This window comes from Felis catus, chromosome B3 (assembly GCF_018350175.1).
Source record: "Felis catus isolate Fca126 chromosome B3, F.catus_Fca126_mat1.0, whole genome shotgun sequence".
NCBI lineage: Eukaryota > Metazoa > Chordata > Mammalia > Carnivora > Felidae > Felis > Felis catus.
The window spans coordinates 23,286,495-23,300,559 of NC_058373.1; the positions used below are offsets into that span (position 1 = coordinate 23,286,495).

General features: G+C 35.1%; 1 long non-coding RNA gene across 3 annotated transcripts in view; it reads left to right on the forward strand.

The window, feature by feature from the left end:
• LOC109500553 overlaps positions 1–14,065 on the forward strand; it is a 141,073-nt gene that overhangs the window by 112,994 nt on the left and 14,014 nt on the right. For 2 of the 3 annotated variants that reach the window (XR_006598968.1, XR_006598967.1), the window contains exon 2: positions 3,007–3,142. This is a non-coding gene — a long non-coding RNA (uncharacterized LOC109500553). Of the gene's footprint in view, positions 1–1,708; positions 1,775–3,006; positions 3,143–14,065 lie in introns of those variants that run through there. The other variant, XR_002742828.2, reaches the window with a different exon arrangement.

Consider the following 14,065-nt stretch of genomic DNA (forward strand, 5'->3'; position numbering starts at 1 on the left):
TAATCATTTTTCAAAGAATTTTGAAATCATTTTTATTTAATGTTTTGAAGCATTACTCTTTACTAAATTGATTTTTTTAAGGAAGATAGATGTAACATTTTCACTGTTTTAGTGTTTTCCAGATTTTTTCTCAGAGTCTTATGCTTTGAAACGTGCTGTGAATATTTTATTATATGACTTAATTTGTTCTAATTGTGAAAGATTCAGAAAGGCATTCATTTGTGTAAACAGAATACTAAGATTCCCTCTCTGAATATGGAGACCAGATACTTACTTGCTGTGCAGGTATGAATTTAGTAACATTGTTTGCTTTTTTCCTTATCTAAAAGCTGTAAACCTTAGTTGGAGCCTGTAGTTATTTCCACATCATTTTTTTAACGTTTGCATGATTTTTTTAAATATACATGGCCCATAACATAGATATATATTCTTTTCTTACTCTTTAGTAAGAGGATACTAAATGCCACTCAAAATATGTGTATACACATCTGTTACAGGTAGCACATACTTTTGTAATATGGTCTTTTAGAGAAGAAATTGTAATATTTTACCAATTACCATAATATTAAAGTATGTGTGACTGTGACTTTTTAAATTATCATTGTATTGACTTAGTCAATTATTTATCCACCTTTCTATGACTTAGCTGATTCATTGATGTTCATTGTTTCAACTTGAATCTTTGACACCTCTGCGACATAGTTTGTTTGTGAATAGGCTGATGAGTATCCTGGAGAGTGCAGATGGGATTCCTTGACTGGGTAAAATAGATATTTCCTCACCCCAAACCACCAAGAGACACAAAAGCATGAAGAGGTAGAAACAATTCAGGCCTCCAACAAGCAGACTTAAGATTTATTTGAGGCCTGAAATGTGGAGAGCACAAATGTGTTTAAAGGAACACATTCTCCTGTGAAGGAAGCATCCTCACAGGTTGCATCTCTGAGACTCAATAGCTATATTTGCTATGCAAGCAAATGAAATTCTTGATCTAATGGCCTAAAAACTGTTCTGGGGTGGGGAGCACCATTTATTCTAGGTTTGTAAGATATGAGCAAAACAGAGCAAAATCATGATGTTTTTATGGATATCTTTACTCCAAATTGTATGGCTGCAGTCAAGATGTCAATACTGGAAATTAGTACTCTATACAGAGAATTCAAAGGCCAAATCTCGTTAAAAAATTTGTGCCTCATCTTCACCTCATTTGATTATTTCACCATTAACTTTAATTTTCCTGCATGTGAAGAACAATCCACTGTTTCAGTGCAAACTACATAGAATACAGCATTTATATAGCAAAGGAAAGAGACAATTCCCAAGTTTAAAGAAAACTAGAGGATTTGGGAAGAAATAAATAGAAATGATAAACCTTACTGGTTGCTCTGTATTTTGATGATGGTTATGTTTTGCTCTTATAAATAAAAAACTCTAATTGAATTATTTAATAAAATTATTGTAAGTTTATTGACCTCGAATATGAAATCACAAGAAAAGCAGATTAGGGTCCCTATGAGTGGTTCAACCTACTAATAGACATCATTTCCTTTGTCTCTAATATGTAACTCTTCACCATTGGGCTTGCTGAAAGGTAACAATGACATGTAAAGACCTCTATCTTTTTGTAGTCAGGAGGATTAAAAGGTTGAGAGCCAAGTTCAAATGACATTTCCTAGTGTCTTTGCTTCTTTTTTTTTTTTTCCTGCACAGTTCCCATAGTTCTGTGACCCATATCTCAGTGGATAATGATTCACATAGCAACCCTATCTGCAAGGTAACTGGCATGATTATCATCTCTTCTTATTGCTAGATGTGGATAATGGTTTGATAAAATGTACTAAGCTAGATATTGAGTGAACCAATATGTAGTGTCTTGTCATATTTTTCTCTTCTGCATCTGAGGAATGTTCTAGGCCACTATAGGCAGAAGGTAGTGCCACATACCAAGTATTATTTTCAGTTTTATATAATTCTAAAATTTGCCTAGTTGTAAAAAGCTGGTAACAGAAATATGGGGAATTGACTGAGGCATTTCTGTTTCTACTACTTATTAGATCAAAGACTGCCAGTCAGTTGTTCAATATCTGATTTTGTTATATGTTCTATGGCAATAACAACAATTACCTCCTAGAGATATGTGAGAGTTAAGTACGTTAATAACTGTAACTAGTAAGTAACTGTGCTCAATAACTGCACCTGAGTCAGTTAAGGAGTGGCTCAGTCACTCCTAGTTTTGACTCAGGTCATGATCTCATGATTCATGAGTTTCAAGTGCCACATACCCTATGCACTGGTGGCTTGGAGCCTGCTTGAGTTTCTCTCTCTCTTTCTACCCCTCCCCTGTTCTCTCTCTCTCTCTCTCTCTCTCTCTCTCTCTCTCTCTCTCTCTTCCTCTCTGTTTCAAAATAAATAAGCTTTTAAAAAAGAACAAAGGATGTACCTTCTTGGGGCTCCTGCGTGGCTCAGTCAGTTAAGAGTCTGACTCTTAGTTTTGACTCAGGTCTTGATCTCATAATTCATGAGTTTATGCCTCGTCAGGCTCTGCACTGATAGCTCGGAGCCTGCTTGAGTTTCTCTCTCTCTTTCTGCCCCTCCCATCGTCTCTGTCTTTCTCTCTCTCTCTCTTTCAAAATAAATAAGCTTTAAAAAAAAAGAACAAAGGACGTACCTCCTTTACCAATCTCCAAATTGGCTAGAACTTACTGCTTGATTCTGGATGTAGAGTCAATGGGAATGTGGACAGATGGGGAATTTGGTTTGTGACTTCTCACATAGAAAATTGACTGCCAAAGTGTGATTTGCAGTTACTTCCAGGAGATAGAACCTGTTTTAATACCTAGTATTCGTACCCAACATCCCCACAGTGATAACATTCTTGGAGAGTTCTCAGAATTGTGTTTGACAATACAGATACCACTATATATTAACCACAGTGTTAATATCCAAATGTATTATCACCTTTCAATTTTAAAATGTCTTATCAGGACTCTCATTGCTATTTTACAGATGAGAAATATGAGGCACATCCAGGTTAAGAAACTTAACTAAGCCACACAGAAAATGGCAGAATTGGGAAATCAGCACAGGCAGCCAGATTCCACAAATATTAACTCTCAATATGAAAACCCACTTCCAACAGCACGTAAGTAGCAAAAATCTGGAATTTTAAAATGTCTTGTCTGCCTCCCTCTGAGGTTATTACTCTAAAGCTATTAACTTGATTCTCCTGTCCTCTAGCAGCACTTTATTTGAACACTATGCTGAAAAACTGCCTTGGTAACTCCTCTTTGGACTGATGGCAATACTACTCTCAAAATAACCTCTATATGGGGAATGGCCTCAAGCTATGGCCCATAAGAGCAAATGTCAGCTTCCAAAATCAAAGAACCTATCATATGGTGTTTCTGAAATGCCAAGATTTTTAAAGTAAAATATGAGATCCAAGTGTTCCTTTGCACCAACCCCCCCTCCCCAAATACAATGTAGTAGTATTTAAATTGTAAAATTTAAACAAAGCTGGACACCACTTCATGGTAAGGAGAGATTTCAATCAATAGTATACTACTGCAATAGAAATTATGGTCTAACATCTGTTTGTACAGAGAAGACTGGGCATTTTAAAGAAAGAATAAGGGAAAAAGAGAGAAGTGAACAGGGGCTTGGTAGAGTCTGGGAAGTGAAAAATGATGTAGTTGGTCAGTATAAATGTGATTAGGACAGCTGTGTCTGTTAGCTGACAATTATTAAAGTTAAGATTCTATACCCCAACAGAGGCCCTATCCTTCCTAATTTCATTTCAAATTAATTATTTTCAGGTACTTGAGAAAGAAACCTCTGAGTTGAAAGAGATACATATATATGTCAGTTATTTATAACTCAAAATAACTCAAAATTTTAAGTATTTTTTGTGTCTAATAAGAAGATCAGGTGTCTATCATCAGGTGTTGATTAGAACAAATGGTAAATTATTTTGGCAGCAAAAGTCATCCTAGGGATTGAGCTGTTAGAAACTTTTATAATCTTTAAAAATTTTAATGTATGTGTAGGAAGATGAACAAAATCATTTATACTGAGAGTCTATAGTTTTTATAGGCCAAGATGTGGGCTTAGAGAAACCTGACTAGAGATTAGAAAAAAGGATGATTTTTACCAGTATCAAAAAGAATCATGCATCCCAAAATACATATAGAGTCTCAAAAGACGCCATTAAATGGTAAATACAAAATAATAATAATAATAATAATAATAATAATATAATAGTAAAATAATAATAGTAAATGAAATAATAAGTAATAAGTAAATGAAATAGTAAAAATAAATAAATATTAAAAAATAAAATAGGAAAAAATAGTAAAAAAAATTCTGAAAAAGGACAAAGTTGAAGGTTTCATAGCTCCTGATTTCAAAAGTGATTGCAAAGCTACAATAATTAAAATAGTGTTGTACTAGCATACAGACAGACATATAGAACAATGGAACAGAATAGGGAGGTCTAAATTAAACTCTTTTATGCATGGTCAAATTATTTTGACAAAGGTTCCGTGATCATTCAAGGAGTGAAGGACAGTCTTTTCAACAAATGGTATTGGAAAAACTGGATGCAAAAAATATATGAAAAAGTATAAAGTATAAAAAACTCAAAATGGGTCAAAAACCTAAATATAAGGTCTAGAAACTGTAAATGTCTTTGGAAAAAAAACACATATAGGGACAGCTTGATGACATTAAATTTGGCAGTGATTTCTTAGATATAAATTAAAAGCACAGGCAACAAAAGTAAATATAGATACATTGTAGTACACTAAAATTAACAAATTTTGTGCATCCAAAGATACAATCCATTGACTGATAAGGCAATCTATGGAATGGGGGTAAATACTTTCAATAGATATTACTCCAAAAATGATATGCAAATGACCAGCGAATACATGGAAAGTTACTCAGTATCAACAATCATTAGGGAAATGCAAATCAAAACTATGATGAAATACCCCCTTACACCCATTAGGATGGCTTCTAAAAAAACATAGACATCAAAACAGAAAAACAAACAAACAAGTGTTTGTGAGGACGTGGAAAATTAGAATCATTGTTCACTGTTGATGGAAATGTAAAATGGTACAGCTACTACAAAAAAGAGTATGGTGGTTCCTTAAAAAATTAAAAGTAGAATTATCATATCATCCCACAATTACATTTTAGGTATGTTTCTAAAAAATTTGAAAGCAGGTCTTGAAGAAATATTTGTACACCCATTTTCATTGCAGAATTATTCACAATAGCCTAAAGTTGGGAGCAACCAAAGTGTCTATCAACAGATGAACAGATTGTGGTGCCTGGGTCACCCATTAGGCTCGAGGTCCAACTTTTGATCTCAGCTCAGGTCTTGATCTCAGGGTCGTGATTTCAAGCCTTCCATTGGGCTCTGCACTGGGCTCTGCAACCTATTTACAAAACACATACATTCACAAATGAATGGATAAACAAATAGATAAATAAAATATATAAAGCAAACAAATAGCTAAACAAAATGTATATATATGGCAGTTATGTGAAAAACAACAACCATAACAGCAACAGAACGTGGGGATTTTTGTTATAGATGAGTAATGAGACAAATTCAAAAGTTAATGAAAATAAAAACAGATAAAATGGGGATGGTTTCTGATTATTGACTACACTGTGAGGTCACAGGGAAGCTTCTTGAAAGCTTATTTCCATTTATCCTATTAGTAATAGATGTGATCATCATGTTTATGACTTTTATAGTTAGCCCCTGGAAAACAAGAATTAGACTGTAAGCCCTTTGGAGACGAATTATTCTATTTTACCATTCAATTACATATCCCCTGGAACTAGGATATTTTCTCTGACCTCACTGGTGAAAACATCTAGATATTGAATTAATATATAGATGAAATACATAGATTTATGTATGAAGACTTGGGTTTATAGCTCAGACAGAAAATGCATCTTTAATAACTCAGTTTTCAAAATCATCTAGTCAGGGAGTCAGTTTCTAAAATGATATAATGACTGAGTTAGTTATTAGAGCATTGCATTAGTTTGCTAGAACTTCCACAATACATTACCACATACTGGGTGTCTTAAACAAAACTAGTTTATTTTCTCACAGCTGTAGAGACTATAAATACAATATCAAGGTATTGGAAGTTTTGGGTTTTTTTGTTTTTGTTTTTGTTTTTGTTTTGTTTTGTTTTGTTTTTTTTTGTTTTTTCTGTGGACTCTCCTTTGGCTTGCAGATGACTGCCTTCTCAGTGTATCCTCATGTGTTCTTTCAGTGTTAGCATCCCTGATATTTCTTTGTGTGTTCAGTTATTTTCTTCTTGTAAGGATACCAGCTGGAGTGGGTTAGGATCCACCCTAATGACCTCATTTTAACTTAATCATCTATTTAAGGGCCTTATCTCCAAATACATTCACATTCTGAGGTATGGGGGATGGGATTTCCAGAATATGAATTTGGGGAAGATATAATTCAGCCAGTAGCAAGCACAGAGATTTCAAGGCTACAGAAATAAGGGAATGATACCCAGATGTAAAGATGTCCAAATTTAATAAGGCAAAAATAATTACCTAGTCATAAAATTGTGAATGGCATTGGGACAAGAGATGAGTCTGAACATGTAGGTAGGACTGTTACTATTTTATCTCTACACAGAAATGTAAGTTGAACATTTTTACTATGAAAAATGTGTAATATATGTTTTTTTTAAATGTATAAGGCTACTAATTTAAATAAGCAAGGACTAAAAGTAAGGAGATTGATAAATAATCCACTTATTCTTAAATTGGGTTTATTAAGATGAAATTCATCTTTTTTCAGTATATAGTTCAATGTATTTTAACAAATACATACAGTCATGCAACCACCACCATAATTAAGATACAGAACATTTTTCTTCACCCTTAAAACTTCTGTTGTGTCTCTTTATTGCAATTCTCTCCCTTCACAGCCTTAGCAATTATTTTTCATATTTCTCTTGATTGTTTTGTCTTTTTCAGAATGTTATATAAATGAAATTATTCTGTATGCAAGCTTCCTGTCCAGTTTTTCTCACTTAGAATAATGTTTTTGAGATTCATTCATACTGCTGTATGTATATATAGTTTGTTCCTTTTCAACATTGATTTGTAATCTTTTTTTTTTCCAGAGCAAAGATTTATTTATTTTTTTTATTTTTTATTTTTTTCCCTTGTTTTATTTTTTTTATTATTTTTTATATGAAATTTATTGACAAATTGGTTTCCATACAACACCCAGTGCTCATCCCAAAAGGTGCCCTCCTCAATACCCATCACCCACCCTCTCCTCCCTCCCACCCCCCATCAACCCTCAGTTTGTTCTCAGTTTTTAAGAGTCTCTTATGCTTTGGCTCTCTCCCACTCTAACCTGTTTTTTTTTTCCTTCCCCTCCCCCATGGGTTCCTGTTAAGTTTCTCAGGGTCCACATAAGAGTGAAACCATATGGTATCTGTCTTTCTCTGTATGGCTTATTTCACTTAGCATAACACTCTCCATTTCCATCCACGTTGCTACAAAAGGCCATATTTCATTTTTTCTCATTGCCACGTAATATTCCATTGTGTATATAAACCACAATTTCTTTATCCATTCATCAGTTGATGGACATTTAGGCTCTTTCCATAATTTGGCTATTGTTGAGAGCGCTGCTATGAACATTGGGGTACAAGTGGCCCTATGCATCAGTACTCCTGTATCCCTTGGATAAATTCCTAGCAGTGCTATTGCTGGGTCATAGAGTATATCTCTTTTTAATTTTCTGAGGAACCTCCACACTGCTTTCCAGAGCGGCTGCACCAATTTGCATTCCCACCAACAGTGCAAGAGGGTTCCCGTTTCTCCACATCCTCTCCAGCATCTATAGTCTCCTGATTTGTTCATTTTGGCCACTCTGACTGGCGTGAGGTGATACCTGAGTGTGGTTTTGATTTGTATTTCCCTGATAAGGAGGGACGCTGAACATCTTTTCATGTGCCTGTTGGCCATCCGGATGTCTTCTTTAGAGAAGTGTCTATTCATGTTTTCTGCCCATTTCTTCACTGGGTTATTTGTTTTTTGGGTGTGGAGTTTGGTGAGCTCTTTGTAATCTACTGAAAAAGTGTACTAGAATGTATTCATCTCTTTTACAACTTGTTGGATATTTGGGTTGTTTCCAGGTTTGGATTATTATAAATACATTTTCTATAATAATTTAGATACAGCAGGGGTGCCTGGGTGGCTCAGTCAGTTAAGACTCCAACTTCAGTTCAGGTCATGATCTCATGGTCGGTGAGATTGAACCCCATGTCAGGATCTGTGCTGACAGCTCAGAGCCTAGAGCCTGCTTTGGATTCTGTGTCTCTTTCTCTCTCTGCCCCTCCACCACTCTCACTCTCTCTTGTTCTCTCAAAACAATAAATAAACATTAAAAATATTAAAAAAAAGAATTTAGATACAGCATTTTATGAACATATAGTTTTACTTATCTTAGGAAAATTCCTAATATTAAGGTTGCTGGATCATATAATTGATTTTTATTCACTTTACATAAACTGCCAAATTGATTCAGAAAGCTGCTATACCATTTTACATTCCCAACAGCAAAATAGAGGAGTTGAAGTTGCTTCACATATTTCCTAGCATTTGGTATTGGCAGTATATTTTGAATTTTTTAAAGTTCATCTAGTGGATGGGTAGTGGTATCTCATTGTGGTTTTAATTCTCATCTTTCTGATGACAGTGGTGTTAAGCATATTTTCATACACTTGTTTGCCAACTCTTTTTTGCTTAAGTATCAATTTTCCTGCTTTAAAATTTTGTTTCTTGTTTTATTGTTATTAAAATTATATATATAATATATATATTATATTTATATAAATTCTTGATATAAGATCTGTATCAGTTAGATATTGAAAATATTTTCTCTAAGTCTATTGTATCTCTTGTTATTTTGTTAACAGAGTCTTTCATAAAATATAACATTTTTTTTTATTTTTTTTTAATTTTTTTTCAACGTTTATTTATTTTTGGGACAGAGAGAGACAGAGCATGAACGGGGGAGGGGCAGAGAGAGAGGGAGACACAGAATCAGAAACAGGCTCCAGGCTCTGAGCCATCAGCCCAGAGCCCGGCGCGGGGCTCGAACTCCCGGACCACGAGATCGTGACCTGGCTGAAGTCGGGCGCTTAACCGACTGCGCCACCCAGGCGCCCCTAAACTTATTTTTAAGACAGAGAGAGACAGAGCATGAGTGGGGATGGGGCAGAGAGAGAGGGAGACACAGAATCCGAAGCAGGCTCCAGGCTCTGAGCTGTCAGCACAGAGCCCCAAGTGAGGGCTTGAACTCAGGAACCATGATATCATAACCCCAGCCAAGTCGGAAGCTCAACCCACTGAGCCCCCCAGGCGCCCCCTATATAAATTTTAGAATGTACTTGTCAGTTTTTACAAAAATTCATAATGAGATGTTGATTGTTGACTGTGTGGAAATATTTAGATAAATATGAAATAATTGATGTCAAAATATTGACCCTTCCAATACATGAGATTGGGGTATTTCTACATCTACTTCAATATTTTTTATTAATCTTATCTAATATTCATAGTACAAATTTTGCACACATTTTGTCAGATTTATCCCTAAGTTCTAATTTATTATATTTTTATACTACTGTAAAATATAATTTTAACTTCAATATCCATTTAGGGAGCCCCCAAATATCCATTTATTCATTGTTGGAAAATATGAAGACAACTGATTTTGAGCCATTTAATTTTGAAAACCAAGGAAATTAAGTGATAACCATGTAACATGTATTTTGCTATATATTAAGAATGGAGAAATGAAACATTAATGTAATGTTTCCCTTTTTACTTGAGACATAAGGCAAGTGGAGATTCAAATAGGCAATAAAATAAGATTAAATATGCTGGAGGAGGGAATGTGCATTACTCTGTTGCAATCCACAAGATGTACTGGAATGAAACCTGAATTTAAATGGTCATTGAAGATTTGTTGGAGAAAACATTCTATGATTGAATACATAAAGCATTAGAAGCCCATGTAAATTAGAGCTAGAGAAGCCAATAAAGAAATTGTATTCAGGTATCAAGGACAAAAGATGTGAGAAATAACATGGAAAGTAGCATTTTCAGGAAATTTGAAGAAAGCTGGAAACATATGCCTGTGGTAGATTTTTGAAGGAATGTATTCTCTGTTACTGAACTTGGATTTATAGTTTTTAACATTTTATCAGACTACTATGGGGTCTACTTACTAGAAACACAGCTGGTGTAACTGTAAAATGAGAATTTGGGAGACTTGTAAATTTGAATAACAAAATTTATGTGGTTTAGAGACAGACTAGGCAACGGAAAAGCATGGGGTGAAAAAAAAAAATAAGAGCCTAAGGTCCTGGAAAAATAGCCACAAAAAAATGTAGTGTTTGCAGGGTACAGCCTTCTCTTGATTGAGTTAGACCTCCATGTGAAAGATGCCAAGTCAGACCATGAACGCGCCTCCTGTAAGGAGGCAATTCAGCTCCAAACACAGGTTACTTTCAAGCCTTAAACTAAACTTCTCATGTTTCAGAAGTACGTGCTACACTGATTTTGGAATCAGGACCCCTGGGCTCATAGCGCCATCTAGCATCAACAGAAATGGGAGGCCAACAGCAAACTAAATAACAAGTTTAAAAAAATAGGTGGCTGCGGAGGGGAGTGGGGGGGGGGTGACCCAGGAACCAGAAATGCCTGTGTTCATTTGAGCAGGATTTTTAAATATTTATTTGAAAAGTGAAACATAATGAATAATTGTTGCAGGGGGAAAATAATGTGATTTTATGATTATTCTTGATAAAGATACAGAGAAGACTGGCCCATATCCACTTTACATTTTACAAGTAACATAAGGGTTAAAAAACTGATGTGAATTCTATTAGATTGATTTCATTTACAAACATGGATTAAAGGAGTGGATTACCATGGAGATATATATATATATATATATATATATATATATATATATTATGTTTGATATAAAACTAATTCAGTTGACTTCTCACGGTGTGACACTAATCCTTGGAAATATGTATGTGTGTTTACAAACACCATTTTCCTCTTTAGTTACATTATAGTTCATGAGCATAATTTTAAGCTGAGGCCTTTATACGTTATTATTCTTTAAACCATTTTTCCAATCTGAGAGGCCTGGTGTGTTTGTTTGAGGCTCCCCGGGCAGAGCCTTGTACTCTTAATACCCCAGGGTTCCGACTCCTACAGCACAGGCAGCCTTCGCCGCCTCCTAGCAGGACTTCAGCCGGCAGGAAATGCGCCATTGTACAGTGCGGCCGGCTGGCTCTCGCAGTGCGCTGTGGGAAGGTCACGTGCTTTTCCGGCGACTGCAAAGGCCGATCCTGTAAGTTCCGCGGGGCATAGGCGGGGCGTTATCAGGTGCGTCACTCCTTACCGTCCGGTTTTCATTTCCGTGCTCTGCGCTATGTGCGTTCCTCTTTCTGTCGCCCTCCGCGAATTTCCTGTCATCTGCACTGTAAAGACTTTAACAAATTATTTAAGTATTCCCCCGCCCCCCCACCCCCAAAAAAATTCTCCCAGACTTCTTATCATGGTTTCGGGTCTTGATCTTTAACTTTATGTTAACTTCGGGTTATTTGTTCCCGCCCCTGAGAAAAGTACAAACTGATGTGTCCACAGCATTCTCTTCCTTTTTTTTTTTTTGTACAGTTAGATAAGCATTACCAAATTCATAATTTTGTACCCTTTCTTTACATTTCGTTTATTGCATACATCTGCAAAGTCTAAATATGTTTTAATACTGATCTTGAGTATTTTTATGGTATACTATTTTAATCATTTCTATGTTTTCCTTTAGATTCTGTATTGCTTCTCTAATTGTTTTTTTCTTTCTACACCAATAAAATATCTTTAATATACGAAGACTTTAGGGGCTTCAAAGTTAAACTTTCCCAAAGTCTCAATATTCACATTTTATTTTTTTTTAAGATTCTTAAACAATTATGGCACAAAGTTGAAAAAAGTTTTACGACTTTTAAAATACCTACTGAATCTTGGTTTTCTATATGTCCTGACTTATCTTACTCCATTGTCCTAGCTGACATCTTAGAACTGATCATTCAATCCCAAAATTGTTCTGATACTGCCTCTGCTTCCCCTATACTATCCTCCCAGTTCTGGTTCAGTTTTCTTCCCTCCCTCCCTCCCTTCTTTCCTTCCTCCCTTCTTTCCTTCCTTCCTTCCTTCCTTCCTCCCTTCCTTCCTCTTTCTCTCTCTCCCTTTCTTTCATTCTTTCTTTTTCATAGAAAATATTCCCCAAACTCTAATTCAGAGGTCAGCATTGTTTTTGTTTTCTGTAAAGGGCCAGATATTAAGCATTTTAAGCTTGGAAGGTCCACTATGGTCTCTATGACAGTTATTTATCTCTGCGATGTAACATGAAAGCAACAATAGACCATATATAAATGAATGGACATGACTCCATTCCAGCAAAGATTTATTTACAAATGTATGAACTGACCAATGAAGGTGGTTTCTGACTGTAGCTTAATCAGCACCTTGCTTATGCACTCAAAAGTCATGTTTTATTTTTGTTGTAAATTATTTTGATTTTACCTGTATTTTTTGCATTAAGTTGAAATATTTAAGCAATATTAGAGAAGGTAAGGGAAATGGAGGGAATCCCAACATAAAGGCACTATGGTCTGCTATAATTCATTAGTTGATTCTATTATTGTTGTATAGTCTTGTATACTTATTTTGTCATATTGACTACCCTATTTTTTTTGAAATGGGAATACATGCTGATTATAATATTAAAGAAAAATATTCAATGAAACTAGTTAAAAGTGATGTTAGGTTTTATTTGGGGCCATTAGACAGGTATGGGGATCACTGCAATGGGATTTTATAGTAGGAGAAAGAAGTTAGGCTCAACTATTGAATATAGGATAGGCAAGTGGGAATATACAGACAAAAACTAGGGTAGGAGTCAGGTAAAATTTCGGAGTTCTGGGTCAATCAGCCTAACAGGATCCTTGCTGAAGAAAGGCCAGGTTCAAGAGATATGAACTGGGGGTAGTGGAGGATAAGGAAACTGATTAAGGATATTCAAGATGTTCAAATATTTAGGGTGGGAGTTTCTGGTTAAAGTATCTTAGTGGAGTACTTGCTAAAACTAGCTTTTACAAGGAAGAGCATAGATAGGACCAGGAGAAGGTTCAGGACACTTACTGAAGTTTGGCCAAGCAAAGAATCCTTGTCAGTAACAAAGAAGAAACAAAATGGAAAAAGAAAACATTGTAATTTTTTACAGTTAAGGAATTTCCGCCTTATACCACTGATCCAAAAATTAATCATTGCAGTACATTGCCACCATTAATACTTTGGTGCCTTTTTAAACTTATATTTATAAAATACATTAATGTGTCTCACAACATTTGCTTCTTTGTATGTGTTTAAATAGATTATACACAATATATAAAGATAATATTGATTTAACCAAATACTTATTGAAAAGTTATTTGGTACTGTGCATTTTTTATGAAATTAGAGCTCGTAAAAGGTACATGGAGTTTGTTCTATGAATTTAACCATTATATAGATGAGAAAACAAAGGTAAAATGCATTCACAACATTGAAGCAGCAATTGTTGGAGTAACAACACAAGATTATTATTTTACATGTTGAGACCATATTATTCACTCCTGTAAATCACAGTATCACATATTTCTGTTGACTTATAGCCTGAAAGGTTAATTCTGCCTCAAACCTGTTTTTATAAATAGAATTTTAATGTAAGAGGCATGCAAATTTAATTGTGTATAGCTGTTTTCATGCTGCAATGGCAAAATTCAGTAGTTTTGAGAGAAACAATATGACTCATGAAGCCAAAATATTCACCATCTAGTCTTTACCCCACCCAGAGTTCAGTTTAGAGCCTAGGCTGTTCAGTCTTTGGTATGTTAATTAGGAAGAAATCCACACTAAGACAGAGGAGGCTGGTGAG